Raw genomic sequence first — 13,190 nt, forward strand, 5'->3', positions numbered from 1 at the left:
GGCAAGAGACTGTGTGCATCTACCCGATCTGTTCCTCTCCTGATCTTATACACCTCTGCAGGATCTCGGAGCTGCCTCCCTCGAGGTGACAGGTTCATTCTCCGCTGAGACTGGGTAGCGTTGGCTCACCTCACTCTCCCCCCCCCCCTCAGGCTCAGGCATTGAATCAGCCCGATCTAACAGGCCACGGATTTTATTAATTTCCTCCCTGGCGACCTTGCACTTTCTTCAAAGTGACAAGACTTTCATTTCCCTTTTGCCGAGCACCATTCAACAAGGGAGCCTGTCACACTCCACCCCTTGGAACATGCCAGTTATTGAAGGATTTGGCTCCTTCATCCCCTACTCTGTGCTCTGCCAAATGAAATCCATTAATACTGACTCTTTAATCCACTCGCTTGCCGTGTGCCAAGCAAACGCATTATTGACCAATTCTGGCTCCCTAATCCTCTTCCCCTCACTGTGCCAATTAAACCCCACTCTGGATCACTGTGAGTCTTTGATTCCCTCCGCTCTGCTGTGCCAAGTAACTCTATAAGCACCGATTGAAGTTTATTAATCCCCCTCCCCGCTCAGAGCCAACTGACTTCAATGAGCATTAATATCTCTGCTGCTCTTTGCATGTCCTATAGACATTTGGGACTCAAAAGAGTTCATCTATTTATCTTCACGGAAACAGGACCTTCAGCCCATCGAGTCGGCACTGACCATCCACTGACAACAATCCCACGCTAATCCCATTTCATGCTCCCTATATTCCCATCAAATTCCCCCCATACCCAGAATCTGTCACTCACCTGCGCAGTAGGATCAAGCCAATTAACCTTCTTGAGAGGATGTTTCCACTAGTGGGAGAGTCTAGGACTAGAGGCCGTAGCCTTAGAATTAAAGGCCTTCTTTTAGGAAGGAGATGAGGAGGAATTTCTTTAGTCAGAGGGTGGTGAATCCGTGGAATTCTTTGCCACAGAAGGCTGTGGAGGCAAAATCAGTGGATATATTTAATGCGGAGATAGATAGATTCTTGATTAGTACGGGTGTCAGAGGCTATGGGGAGAAGGCAGGAGAATGGGGTTAGGAGGGAGTGTTAGATCAGCCACGATTGAATGGTGGAGCAGACTTGATGGGCCGAATGGCCAATTCTACTCCTACCACTTATGATCTTATGATCTTAACCGACCAATCCACACCCATGTGAGGGCACACACACGTGGTCACAGGGAGAACGTGCAAACTCCACACAGTGGGCAATCGAGCTCAGGGTTGCATCCGGCTCGCTGGTGAGGCGAGGCAGCAGCTCCACTCTCTCACCTGCACCACCGTGCCATCAGAAAGCGTCAGGGTGGGCAGGAGACCTGAAACTTCGATTATAACAGTGAGTTAAACAGAGAAATTCAAAACCCACAGCCTGCCATCAGATAAGAAGCAGGCCTCCGTCTGAAGGAAGTGTTCCAGCTTTGACGAGCTCACGATCCCTCGATAAAACACCGTGACTGCACCAAAAGCACCTGAACTTCCAAGCACTGAATCTCTACCCACTCACCACAACCCACACGTATAGTCATCTCAGCTAGACATACTTTCACTCAGCCTCTAATCCTTCTATGACTTAACTTGCAGCCAAGGATTGAAAGCACTAGTTTCATGCCTTCCACTCTCTATTTTAACAAGCAAGATGTATTCAAGAGAGAGTTAGATTGAGCTCTTAGGGCTAACGGAATCAAGGGATATGGACATAAAGCAGGAACGGGGTACTGATTCTGGATGATCAGCAATGATCATATTGAATGGTGGTGCTGGCTCGAAGGGCCAAATGGCCTACTCCTGCACCTATACCCTATGTTTCTACGTTCTATGTTCTCAGCATGTTAAGCCAAGACCTTTGGACTATCAGCCCCAGGTCCAGTGTGGAATTGATCAACCTGGTCTGGGTTGACATAGAGTACACATTAAAAGAGTATTGCACTCTTGATGCTGTTGGCTTGTGAATGCAATAATAAAACACTGCCCTGTGCAAAGAAGCCACTATCTCCCTCATAAGGAGAGCCTGGAAATACTTCCACAACACTTACGATGCATCTCAACGAGTACTTGAATCACCAACAGACTTGGCAAAAGGGATTACTATGGATGGGTACTTGATGGTCAGCAGGAGCATGGTGGGCTGAAGGGCCTGCTTCAGTGCGTTTGTGTCCTTATTTTGGGGTTGGGCCATTCAATCTGGTCTTGTTGTCGAGCGCTATGTCTGACGAACGAATAAAAGTCACCCACGGTCCTGAGATTTGTCGGATGTCAGGGTGACTTTACTGAGTGACCTGGGGTAGAGAGGAACCAGCGGGGTTCCGCAACATCACCCAGAAGCTGACAAACAGCAGACTGTGGAACGGTTCTGATGGAGAGTCTTTGACCCGATATGTTGACTCTGCTTCTCCCTCTGCAGGCGTTGCACGGGCTGCCGAGTGTTTCTGGTGTTTTCCCCTTTTTGTGTCAGGTATCCCTTAAGGGCCTGTCCCACTTGCATGCGATTGCATGCGTTTGGCGCGACCAAACGGAAGCGGAGTTCACGCAAAGTTCACCCTAAGCACACGCTAAGTACACGCTAAGTTTGCGCGTGACGTCATTTGCGACATGCTGACCAATCAGCTGGGCAGGAGGCGGGCCGACTGAATTTGGGCGTCGCACGGCGTCGGGCGGTTACGTCATCACGCAACGCCATGCGCTAGGCGTACGCCGTCAAGACACTGTGTACGACCGCAATGTGCCTGCGTGCCAACGTTGGCGCACGAAGATTTCGGACAGTCAGTTTTTCATAGCACCTTCACCTCAAACCTATGTCCTCTGGTCCTCAATTCACCTACACTGGGCAAGAGACTGTGCATCCACCCGATCTACTCCTCTCATGATTTTATACACGAGGCATATCTCCTAGTGTCCATGCTGGTCTGGTAGATCAGCGAGCCCCGACCACACACCGGGTCTTTCAGGGACCTCCTTGCTGATGATCCTTGGAGCCATGGGTCCAACCAACAGAATAAAGGCAGGAGCAGTTTGGCCTCCTGCATGGAGTGTGTGACCAGCTTCCACAGCCACACAAAGAGCACTCGGTACCCCAGCCCAATAGGCAGAATCCATGGTGTTCAGGCTCCAGAGACATGAGGTACCTTTCGCCAAAGGTGATCTAGGCTTTAGCAATACACAAAGTGCTGGAGAAACTCAACGGGTCAGCCAGCATCTGCGGAGGGAATGGACAGGTGACTTTTCGGGTCAGGACCCTTCTCCAGGCTGCTGACAGAGGCTTTTTGTTGATTTCATATCAACTTGCCTATCAAGGTTCAGTGAATTGATTATGGGCATCACGGTGGCACAGTGGTAGAGTTGCTGCCTTACAGCGCTTGCAGCGCCAGTCACATGGGTTCGTTCGTATAGACTACGGGTGCTGTCTATACAGAATTTGTACCTTCTCCCGTGACCTGTGTGGGTTTTCTCTGAGAACTTCAGTTTCCTCCCACACTCTAAAGACGTATATATTAGTAGGTTAATTGGCTTGGTATAAATTAAAAAATTGTCCCTAGTGTAGATAGTGCTGATGTGCGGGGATCGCTAGTCGCTGCGGACTTATTGGGCCGAAACGGCCTGTTTCCGTGCTGTATCTCTAAACTAATCTAAACTAAAGACTTGAACCAAGAGTGACTTTGGTTTGAGTGGGATGTTGAGATGGCAATTGATCTCCTGTTACTGATCACCAGTCTAAAGGTCATACTTGCGTCAGTTTATCATGAGCTGTAGTTCTTAAGATGAAGGGGAGTTGAATGCAGTGTCACCTGCAAAGAGCAGGCCTTGAATGTGGACTGGGTGGCAAGCTCTGAGCATGCCTGATGTTGAACGAGCTGCTACCCACCCTCGATTCCATCAGCACACCAAGCCGCCCACTTTGCAACGAGATGATGGCACGGGCACAGCCGCGCGCACTGCGGCACGGTGGCGCACCGCGGCACGGTGGCGCACCGCGGCACGGTGGCGCACCGCGGCACGGTGGCGCAGCTGGTAGAGACCCTGAGTTCCATCCTGACCACGGTCGCTGTCTGTGTGGTGTTTACACGGTCTTCCTGTTAGCACATGGTTTTCCTTCGGATGCCCCGGTTTCCTCCCAAATCCCGCTTTTACATCCCTACCTAGGCATTCGGGGCTATTCACAGGGGCCAATTGCCCTGCAGGCCCGTACTGCAGGGGTCACCAGGGCAATTGGCCTCTGTCAATAGCCCCGAATGCCCTGGGAGTGGGATAACTTAGAACTAGTGCAAATCAACAAAATGTCAGCGTGCAGTCAGTAGGCTGAAGGGCCTGTTTCCATGCTGTATCTTTCAATCTTTCCAGTAGCAGTGGTGAACTCGGGTAAAGTTTCACTTTCATACCAGGTGGCTGCCTTGTGAACTCGCGAAATGGGGAGAGCACCTAGTACTTGGTTTCAGCAGGACCACGTGGGTCTTGAACTCTTGCCTGAATCTGAGGCGTGTCACGTCAAGGGGGGCTTTCATCCAGCGAAGACTGAGCTTGTCTGTCACTGCTTCCACACGTGCAAGGACCCTCAAGGTAAAAGAGTCTCGGCTGATAGTCCTGTCACCAAACAGAGAACGAGCCCCGGGACATGGAGAGAGCCAGGGGCACAGGGAGAACAGATTCAGGTCCACTTTCAATGAGCAGAGCAAGTTGCTCCCGGTGCCATCAGACACTTGGTGCAACGTGTAAAACGTAGCAGACAGTAGCATCCAGACAAGAACAAAAAAAAAGAGCAAAACCCGCAGATGTTGGAAATACGAGATAAAAACCGGAATTGCTGGGGTTACGAGGCAGGTCAGGCGTGTCTGTGGAGAGAGAACGAGAGTTAATGGATAAGTATGAAATTCCCTTATCAGAATTGGGAATGGGATAAAAGAGTTTCAGTTTAGTTTGTTGTCACGTGTACTGAGGTACAGTGAAAAGCTTTTTATTGCATGCTATCCAGTCAGCAGAAAGACAATACATGATTGCATTTGAGCCATTTGCAGTGTACAGATACATGATAAGGGAATAACGTTTAGTGCATGGTGAAGCCAGTAAGGTCCGGTCAAGGATAGTCCGAGGGTCACCAATGAGGTAGATAGAAGTTCAGCACTGCTCTCTGGTTGTGGAGGGATGATTCAGTTGCCTGATAACAGGTGGGAAGAAACTTTCTGTTTTTAGTTTCCGTTAAGGGCCTGTCCCACTTGGCGTTTTTTTTGGCGAATACCGGAGTCATTGACTGATGTATCAGGGCCGCCGAAAGATTTTGAACGTTTCAAAATACAGCGGCGACAAATAAAATGTTGTGACACTTGAGGAACCACTGCGCGCCAATACGTCATCACACCGCGACACGCCACGTCACCGCCGCATCACTCTGCATCACGCCGCGACTTTTTCGGTGACCTGATACGCTAGACTATCCTACACACTGGGATTAGTATGGGTATCAGGGGTTATGGGGAGAAGGCAGGAAAATGGGGGTAGGAGGGAGAGATAGATCAGACATGATTGAATGACGGAGTAGATGATGGGCCGAATGGCCTAATTCTGCTCCTATCACTTATGAACTTATGACAATTTACAATTTTACCAAAGTAAATTAACTTACAATCCTACGACATACAAACTCCATCCAGACGTCACCCGTAGTCAGGATCAAACCCGGGTCAGTGTTGCAACCTTATGTAACACAAGCCCAGGGGCTGCCAGGCTAAAGGAGTGAGGGCAGGATAAGCAACTGTTTTATTTCTCTACAGATGTCAGAACATTTGCACGTCCTTTCCTCTGCTTGTCAGCAATTCTTGTCCTTGACTTTACGGAAGGGGTTAAAGTTGCGTCCAGAGGAAATTCCCGGTGTGGTTGATCCTGACTCCGTGCTCAGACTCCCCCTCGTGACTCTGTTGGTTGCGGGTTTCAGTTCTATTCCAGGAAGTTGACCACAAAACCTTGGTTTTGGTTCGGAACCTCCAGCAGAGTTGTGAGGGAGTGGGTGGAGTGTTGGGATGTCAAGGTGCCACCTTCCAGTAAACGGCGGCACAGTGGTGCAACAGTAGAGTTGCTGCCTTACAGCACTTGCAGCACCAGAGACCCGGGTTCGATCCCGACTACAGGTGCTGTCTGCACGTAGATTGTACGCTCTCCCTGTAATCAAGTCGGTTTTCTCCGAAATCTTCGGTTTCCTCCCACACTCCAAAGACGTACAGGTTTGTGGGATAATTGGCTTGGTATAAGTGTAAAATTTGATTTGATTGATTTGATTTGATTCAACTTTATTGTCATTGTCTTCAAGTAAGAGACAATGAACGGACGGCAGATGGCACAATGGGCTAAGTGTTCAGCTGGCAACCGGAAGGTAGCTGGTTCGAATCCCGCTTGGAGTGCATACTGTCGTTGTGTCCTTGGGCAAGACACTTCACCCACCTTTGCCTGTGTGTGTGGATGTAATTATGTGAAGCACTTTGGGGTCAATGCAAGTTGACTAAAAATGTGCTATATAAATAAAGAAATCTATATAAATAAAGAAAATGAAAGGCTATTTCCCATACAGTCATACGAATAAAAAAATAAATAAATAAATAAAATATAAAAACACAAAACACAATACACAGTGGTCCACAACACATCCCCACAGCGGCACCAAAGTTCCCCACTGTGAGGGAAGGAACCAAGTCCAGTCAACCTCCTCGCTGATGTTCCCCGATGTTCACCCATGGTCGTGGCCTCCCGAGCCCTCCGTAGTCGCTGCTACGGGCGGCCCGATGTTCAGGCCTTCTCGCCGGGAACGATGGAACCCCGACATCGAGCAGAAGAACATCCTCAGCGGCCTGGACCTCTGAATCGGCCACCTCCCACCGGAGTCCACGGCTCCCGAAGTCCACAGGCCGAGCTGGGGGGAGATTCAACGCTGGCGGCCCCCGGCAAAGGGTCCCAGGACTCCGCGATGTTGGTCAGCGCCGCCCGCGCTGGGAGCTCCACGAACCACAGCTCCGCGATGTCGATGCAGCAGGCCCAACACTCCGGAGCCTCAAACGGCGATCCCTGGTGAGGCATCGCCCGCTCCGCGATGTATCTAGCGCTGCGCCGCCGCAGCTGCAGCTCGGCAGGAAAGGCCACGCCAATCCAGTTGGTAGGCCGCGAGGAAGGGAGTGAGGGCGCGACACGGATAATAGTCGCATCCTCTCCAGGAAGTGACTGAAAGATGGTTTCCCCCTTACCCTACCCCCCTCCCCCACATAAAATACTAAAAAAAACCTCCAAAAACATACTTTAAACAACTAAAAATAAAAAAGACAAACAGACTGTAGGCGGAGGCAGCCATCAACAGCACCACCGGATGTCCCTAATATGTGTAGGATAGTGTTAATATACAAGGATCGCTGATCGGTGCGGACTCGCTCGTCTGACGGGCCTGTTTCCACGCTGTATCTCTAAACTAAACTAAAAAAAAATAAACCAAGGTCCGATCTGACCTGTCAGATGATGTAAAGGATCCAACAGCTTTATGTCAGGGATCAGGGGAGATCTTTCTGTGTCCTGCACACTATTTAGGAAAGCATCATACTGACATTATATAATTCTCACCACTCATCTCTCTCTCTTTTACTATGTATGAAGGAACTGCAGATGCTAATTTACATCGAAGATGGACTCAAAATGCTGGAGTAACTCAACAGGACAGGCAGCATCTCTGGAGAGAAGGAATGGGTGACGTTTCGGGTCGAGTCTTCTACAGACTGGACTTCTGTTTACGGATCTCGACCCAAAACGTCAACCCATTCCTTTGCTCCAGAGATGCTGCCTGTGCCACTGAGTTACTGCAGCATTTTGTGTCTATCTTTTACTTCCTGGACAAACACAACGAAAGCCACAGGTTCAGAAATTGTCTGAACAGATCACAGGTCAGGCAGCTTCTGTGGAGAGAGTTAAGGCCATGGACCTCTCCTTAGATGAGTGGTCAGCCTTAGGCTGGTGAGGTTCCCTGGCAGCCAGCACATTCCTGAAGAAAGGTTGGAAGGTGAAATCACTGATGACAAAGGAGAATATTGAGTCAGAGATGGCAAGACCAACCCAGATTACAATTAAAACACAAAGCACACTTGTGCTATAACTCCAGGATCAGCGCTCAACTAAGAAAACCAAGCCCAAAGCCAAAGTATTATCGAACTATCGAACTGAATATACCAACTTATGCCAAGGACAATAAATAACTCAGATAATAAAGAGAGTTAGATTTAGCTCTTGAGGGCTAATCGAATCAAGGGATATAGGGAGAAAGCAAGAATGGGGTATTGATTTTGGATGATCAGCCACGATCATGTTGAATGGCGGTGCTGACCCGAATGGCCGAATGACCTACTAGTGCACCTATCTTCTATGTTTCTATGTTTCTATGACACGATACACTGCAGGTGCTGAAATCTTGAGCAAAAGCACAATATGCTGGAGGATCTGTGAAGAAGGATCCTGAGCCGAAACGTTGTCCGTCCATTCCCTCCACAAGATAAAACTCCACTTGGAAAGAAGGGGGCAGGATGGTGATGGGGTATTGTGGGATCTGCCCATTTTACTCCTTTTACAGTGTAATGAGACAAGGGCTGAGTCTCATTCATTGCAAATGGGGCAAAACAACAGGCATGAAAACCACCAACTTAGCTATTGGGCCATTTGGATATTGAGCAGTCTGGTATTGTACAGTCTAGTGTTGTATAGTCTGGGCATTGTATTTCAGAGAAATATTTCAAGTTAATATAGGCAGATCGAGAATAACTGCCAACCGACCAAACTCACACAGCCCAATGGTCAGTCAACCCAATGCCCACTTTGTCAGATTCCCAGTACGTCCAAATAACATAATAATCATAACCATAATCATACTTTATTAGCCAAGTATGTTTTGCAACATACGAGGAATTTTATTTGCCATACAGTCATACAAATAAAACGCAACAAAACACACAAAACACATTTTAACACGAGCGTCCACCACAGTGACTCCTCCACATTCCTCACTGTGATGGAAGGCGAAAATAAGTTCAATCTGTTTCCTTCTTTGTTCTCCCGCAGTAGGGGGCCTCGAGCCTTCTGTTGACAGGACGATCTTGGCTCCCGTAGCCGGCGGTCGGGCCCTCTGCTTTGGGGCGATCAAGCTCCCGCATGGGGGGGGGGGGGGGGGGGGGGGGATCTCAGCTCCCTCGCGCTGGGCATTCTGACCCCGGGTCCCCCCTCGCTGGGCATTCTGACCCCGGGTCCCCCCTCGCGCTGGAAATTCTGACCCCGGGTCGGGGCTGGTCGAAACCTTCTATGTCATTTGGAGCTTCCTGAAATCGGTCTCTACCTTAGACTACAAACTCCTCGATGGTGAAATCCACAGACCGCGGTTGGAACGTCGATCCCAGGTAAGTCCATGGTAATATGAGCCCAGACTGCCCAATGACTCTGACCATTGCACTCAGGTTAAATATTGCAAAACACAAAAAGAAGCTCTGTATTTCCATAAATCACTTAAGACTAGCAAAGTGAAGGCATTTCAGAAAAGACTAATGGAATATTGGCCTATTTCCAAGGGGGTTAGACTGTAATGAAGAGGAAGCTACACTCCAATAGCATAGAACCCTTGATGAAAGCCCATCTGGAGTACTGTGTTCAACACAGATCTGTTGGGCCGAGTAGATTTTCTGAACTCGAGACATTCGACGTGGCTAATCATGAGCTCAAAACAAAGGATAGATCTCTCTGCATCCAAGAGCGGAACTCGTTATCAAAACGTGGAGGGGACGGGGGACACAATTTTTTGGCGGCCACGCGCGCATGCGCACACTCACACACACACGCGTGAGGCTTCGGAGGCTCAATCCAGCGCTAAAAGCGGGGATTTTAAAATCGGGATCACAAAAACTTGGGGGGGATGACCCCACCTCTCAAAACATGGGTTTTCCGCCCCTGTCTGCATCTAAGAAATAGCGAGCCGCGTTTCACAGGGGGATGTGAAACCAATACTCTGTCGCATTCAGCAAATGAAAACAGAAAGTTGCAGAGAGGTCGAACGATCAAATAAATAGAAAAACCTCTGGAAGGCAGAGAGGTTACACGGCACATCCAACGACACTTTTCACAACATGCTGGAGCAACTCAGCGGGACAGGCAGCATCTCTGGAGAGAAGGAATGGGGACGTCTCGGGTCAAGACCCTTCTTCAGACTGGTCTCGACCTTCTTGACCCGAAACATCACCCATTCCTTCTCTCCAGAGATGCTACCTCCCCCGCTGAGTTACTCCAGCATGTTGCATCTATCTTCGGTTTAAACCAGCATCTGCAGTTCCTTCCTACGCCTTTACTCAAAACTCAGAACGCTGGAGAAAAGAGAATTTGATTGCTTCCTGCGGGTTTGTTTTGAATCATTTCTCGATCCTCACGCCTTATTTAAAGCTGGCAAATGCAGAGCGTTTGAAAAAGCGAGTGGAAATATTGGCCTTTATCCAAGGAAGTTGGAATTTGAAGCAGAGGAAATTATGCTCCAATTGCAAAGGGCCTTTGATCAGACCCCATGTGGGGTACAACGTTCAATTTCAGGCACCACATCTCAGCAAAGATAATAATGGCCCGGGATTCAGCACACTTCATGGTGAGGACGACGGTTAGATCAGGAAGGCAGATAGGATAGGCCAGAGCTGGCTTTAATTTCCTTCTGGATGGGAGACTAAGCTTATTGCTTTACTCAGAAGAGCGAACGGATTAAGAGGGGTAAGTCAAATAAGTATTTCCACCACTGGGGAATTCAGATCAAAGAGACACAAAGTTGTAATTATTACTTGCCATTTCTAATGGAAGAGGAGGTGGGGAGGAGAGTGGGGTGCTGGAGGGGGCATTGTCCAGTCTGGGTATCGTACAGTCTGGTATTAGTATCTGGTATCTGGTCTGAAGCCAGGAATAGACTAGCGATTCTTCTCTCCCAACGGGACTGAAGTGATCGGAGCAGAATTAGGCCTTTTCGGCGAAAAGCTTTTGTTGCGTGTTGACCGGAGTAGTTGCTGTTTGTCTGCTTGGTTGAGATGGAGACAGAATTGCTGTTGGGTTTGGCTGGTCCGTTGAGACGGACAATCATGAGATCATCACCAAATGTGAGGCTCCTTTCCAATCCACTCAGGCAGAGGTTCCTGACGGAGAGGGAGTTGTTGCATTCTGATGGTCTCGGTTTATTCAAGTTAAAGGAACCAAGCACAGCTCCAGCAGTCATTGGACTCATGATAAGGACCTTGGTTCCGTCCCAAAATGTTATGCAGAGTAAAAGGAACCTGAGCCACAAGTAGGATGTGAGACAGAAACAGCCACAGTTCCCCTCCCGATTGGTCATAATGTCATGAAAGAAGCAACATTTGGCCATTCGGCCCATCAAGTCTGCTCTGCCATACGATCATGGCTGATCTATCTCTCCCTCCTAACCCCATTCTCTTGCCTTCTCCCCATAACCCCTGAAGCCCGCACTAATCAAGAATCTATCATTCTCTGCCTTAAAAATATCCATTGGCTTGTCCTCCACAGCCTTCTGTGGCAAAAAATTCAACAGATTCACTGCCCTCTGACTAAACAAATTCTTCCTCATCTCCTTCCTAAAGGAACGTCCTTTAATTCTGAGGCTATGACCTCTAACCCTACACTCTCCCACCATAGGAAACATCCTCTCCACATCCACTCTATCCAAGCCTTTCACTATTCGGTATGTTTCAATGAGGTGACTTGTGTCTTGGGATATTTGGAACGCCCAAGATGATTGTGAGGCAGGCATATGAAACAAAGGTGTGCAGGTGGAGTTAAATGAGACGTGATCTCATGGAGTGGCCTGCAGGGAGCTGAATGGAAAATTCTTCGGCCTAAAGGTCTTGCGTCAGTCACTGCACAGCAGGTCCCACCAGCCCACCAGCGGCAGGCAGGCAGGCAGGAACTTACACTGGGTGGAAAAGCCATCAGCCGAGCTCTGGCAAAGGAACCCTGTTCGGATGAAGCCTTCCTCTTTCACAACATAACCGGCACCTCCCTGCGTTCCCGAGCGAAATCCTTGATACGAGGTTCAAAAAGCAGTCTCCGATCCATTTGGAGTTCCGCCACCTCTGTTTGGACTCGGCCCGAGACAGGAAAGATTGAACCCGGGGGTTTCGAAATGAGGAGAAAGCTTACATATGTGAATCTTTCAGTATTCTCTACCCATCAGACACCAGATTCTCACACTGGATTTTTTTGTGGTCTTAATTATTCAGCTGCAACAAATGTATCTCACGTATTTCCACTAATAAGACTCAGAATGAATGTCAGCCTGACAGAACTTACATTGCCATTCATTTTTCTCTCAGGCCGCTAGCTTTCAAAGTGTGCTCACAGGCCTTTCCCTCCTGTTTGCTGGTCACATAGGTTTAAGTTGAGAGAGGAAAGATTAAATAGGTACCTGAAGGGCAACCATTTTATACAGAGACTGGTGGGTATATGGAACGAGCTGCCAGAGGGGGTAGTGGAGGCAAGTATTACCACAACATTTAAATGACATTCGGACAGGTACATGGATAGGATAGGTGTTATATGGGCTAAATACAGGCAGGTGGGGCTAGTATAGATGGGGCATGTTGATCAGTGTGGGCAAGTTGGGTCGAAGGGCCTGTTTCCACGCTGTATGACTATGATGGTTAGTGATGTGCAAAGGTGGAAGACAATAGACAATAAGTGCAGGAGTAGGCCATTCGGCCCTTCGAGCCAGCACCGCCATTCAATGTGATCATGGCTGATCATCCCCAATCAGTACCCCGTTCCTGCCTTCTCCCCATATCCCCTGACTCCGTTATTTTTAAGAGCTCTATCTAGCTCTCTCTTGAAAGCATCCAGAGAACCTGCCTCCACCGCCCTCTGAGGCAGAGAATTCCACAGACTCACCACTCTCTGTGAGAAAAAGTGTTTCCTCGTCTCAGTTCTAAATGGCTTACTCCTTATTCTTAAACTGTGGGCCCTGGTTCTGGACTTCCCCAACATCGGGAACATGTTTCCTGCCACTAGCGTGTCCAAACCCTTAACAATCTTATATGTTTCAATGAGATATCCTCTCATCCTTCTAAACTCCACAGTGTGCAAGCCCACCTGCTCCATTCTCTCAGCATATGACAGTCCCGCCA

Source organism: Amblyraja radiata, chromosome 9 (assembly GCF_010909765.2).
Source record: "Amblyraja radiata isolate CabotCenter1 chromosome 9, sAmbRad1.1.pri, whole genome shotgun sequence".
NCBI classification, from domain to species: Eukaryota; Metazoa; Chordata; class Chondrichthyes; order Rajiformes; family Rajidae; genus Amblyraja; species Amblyraja radiata.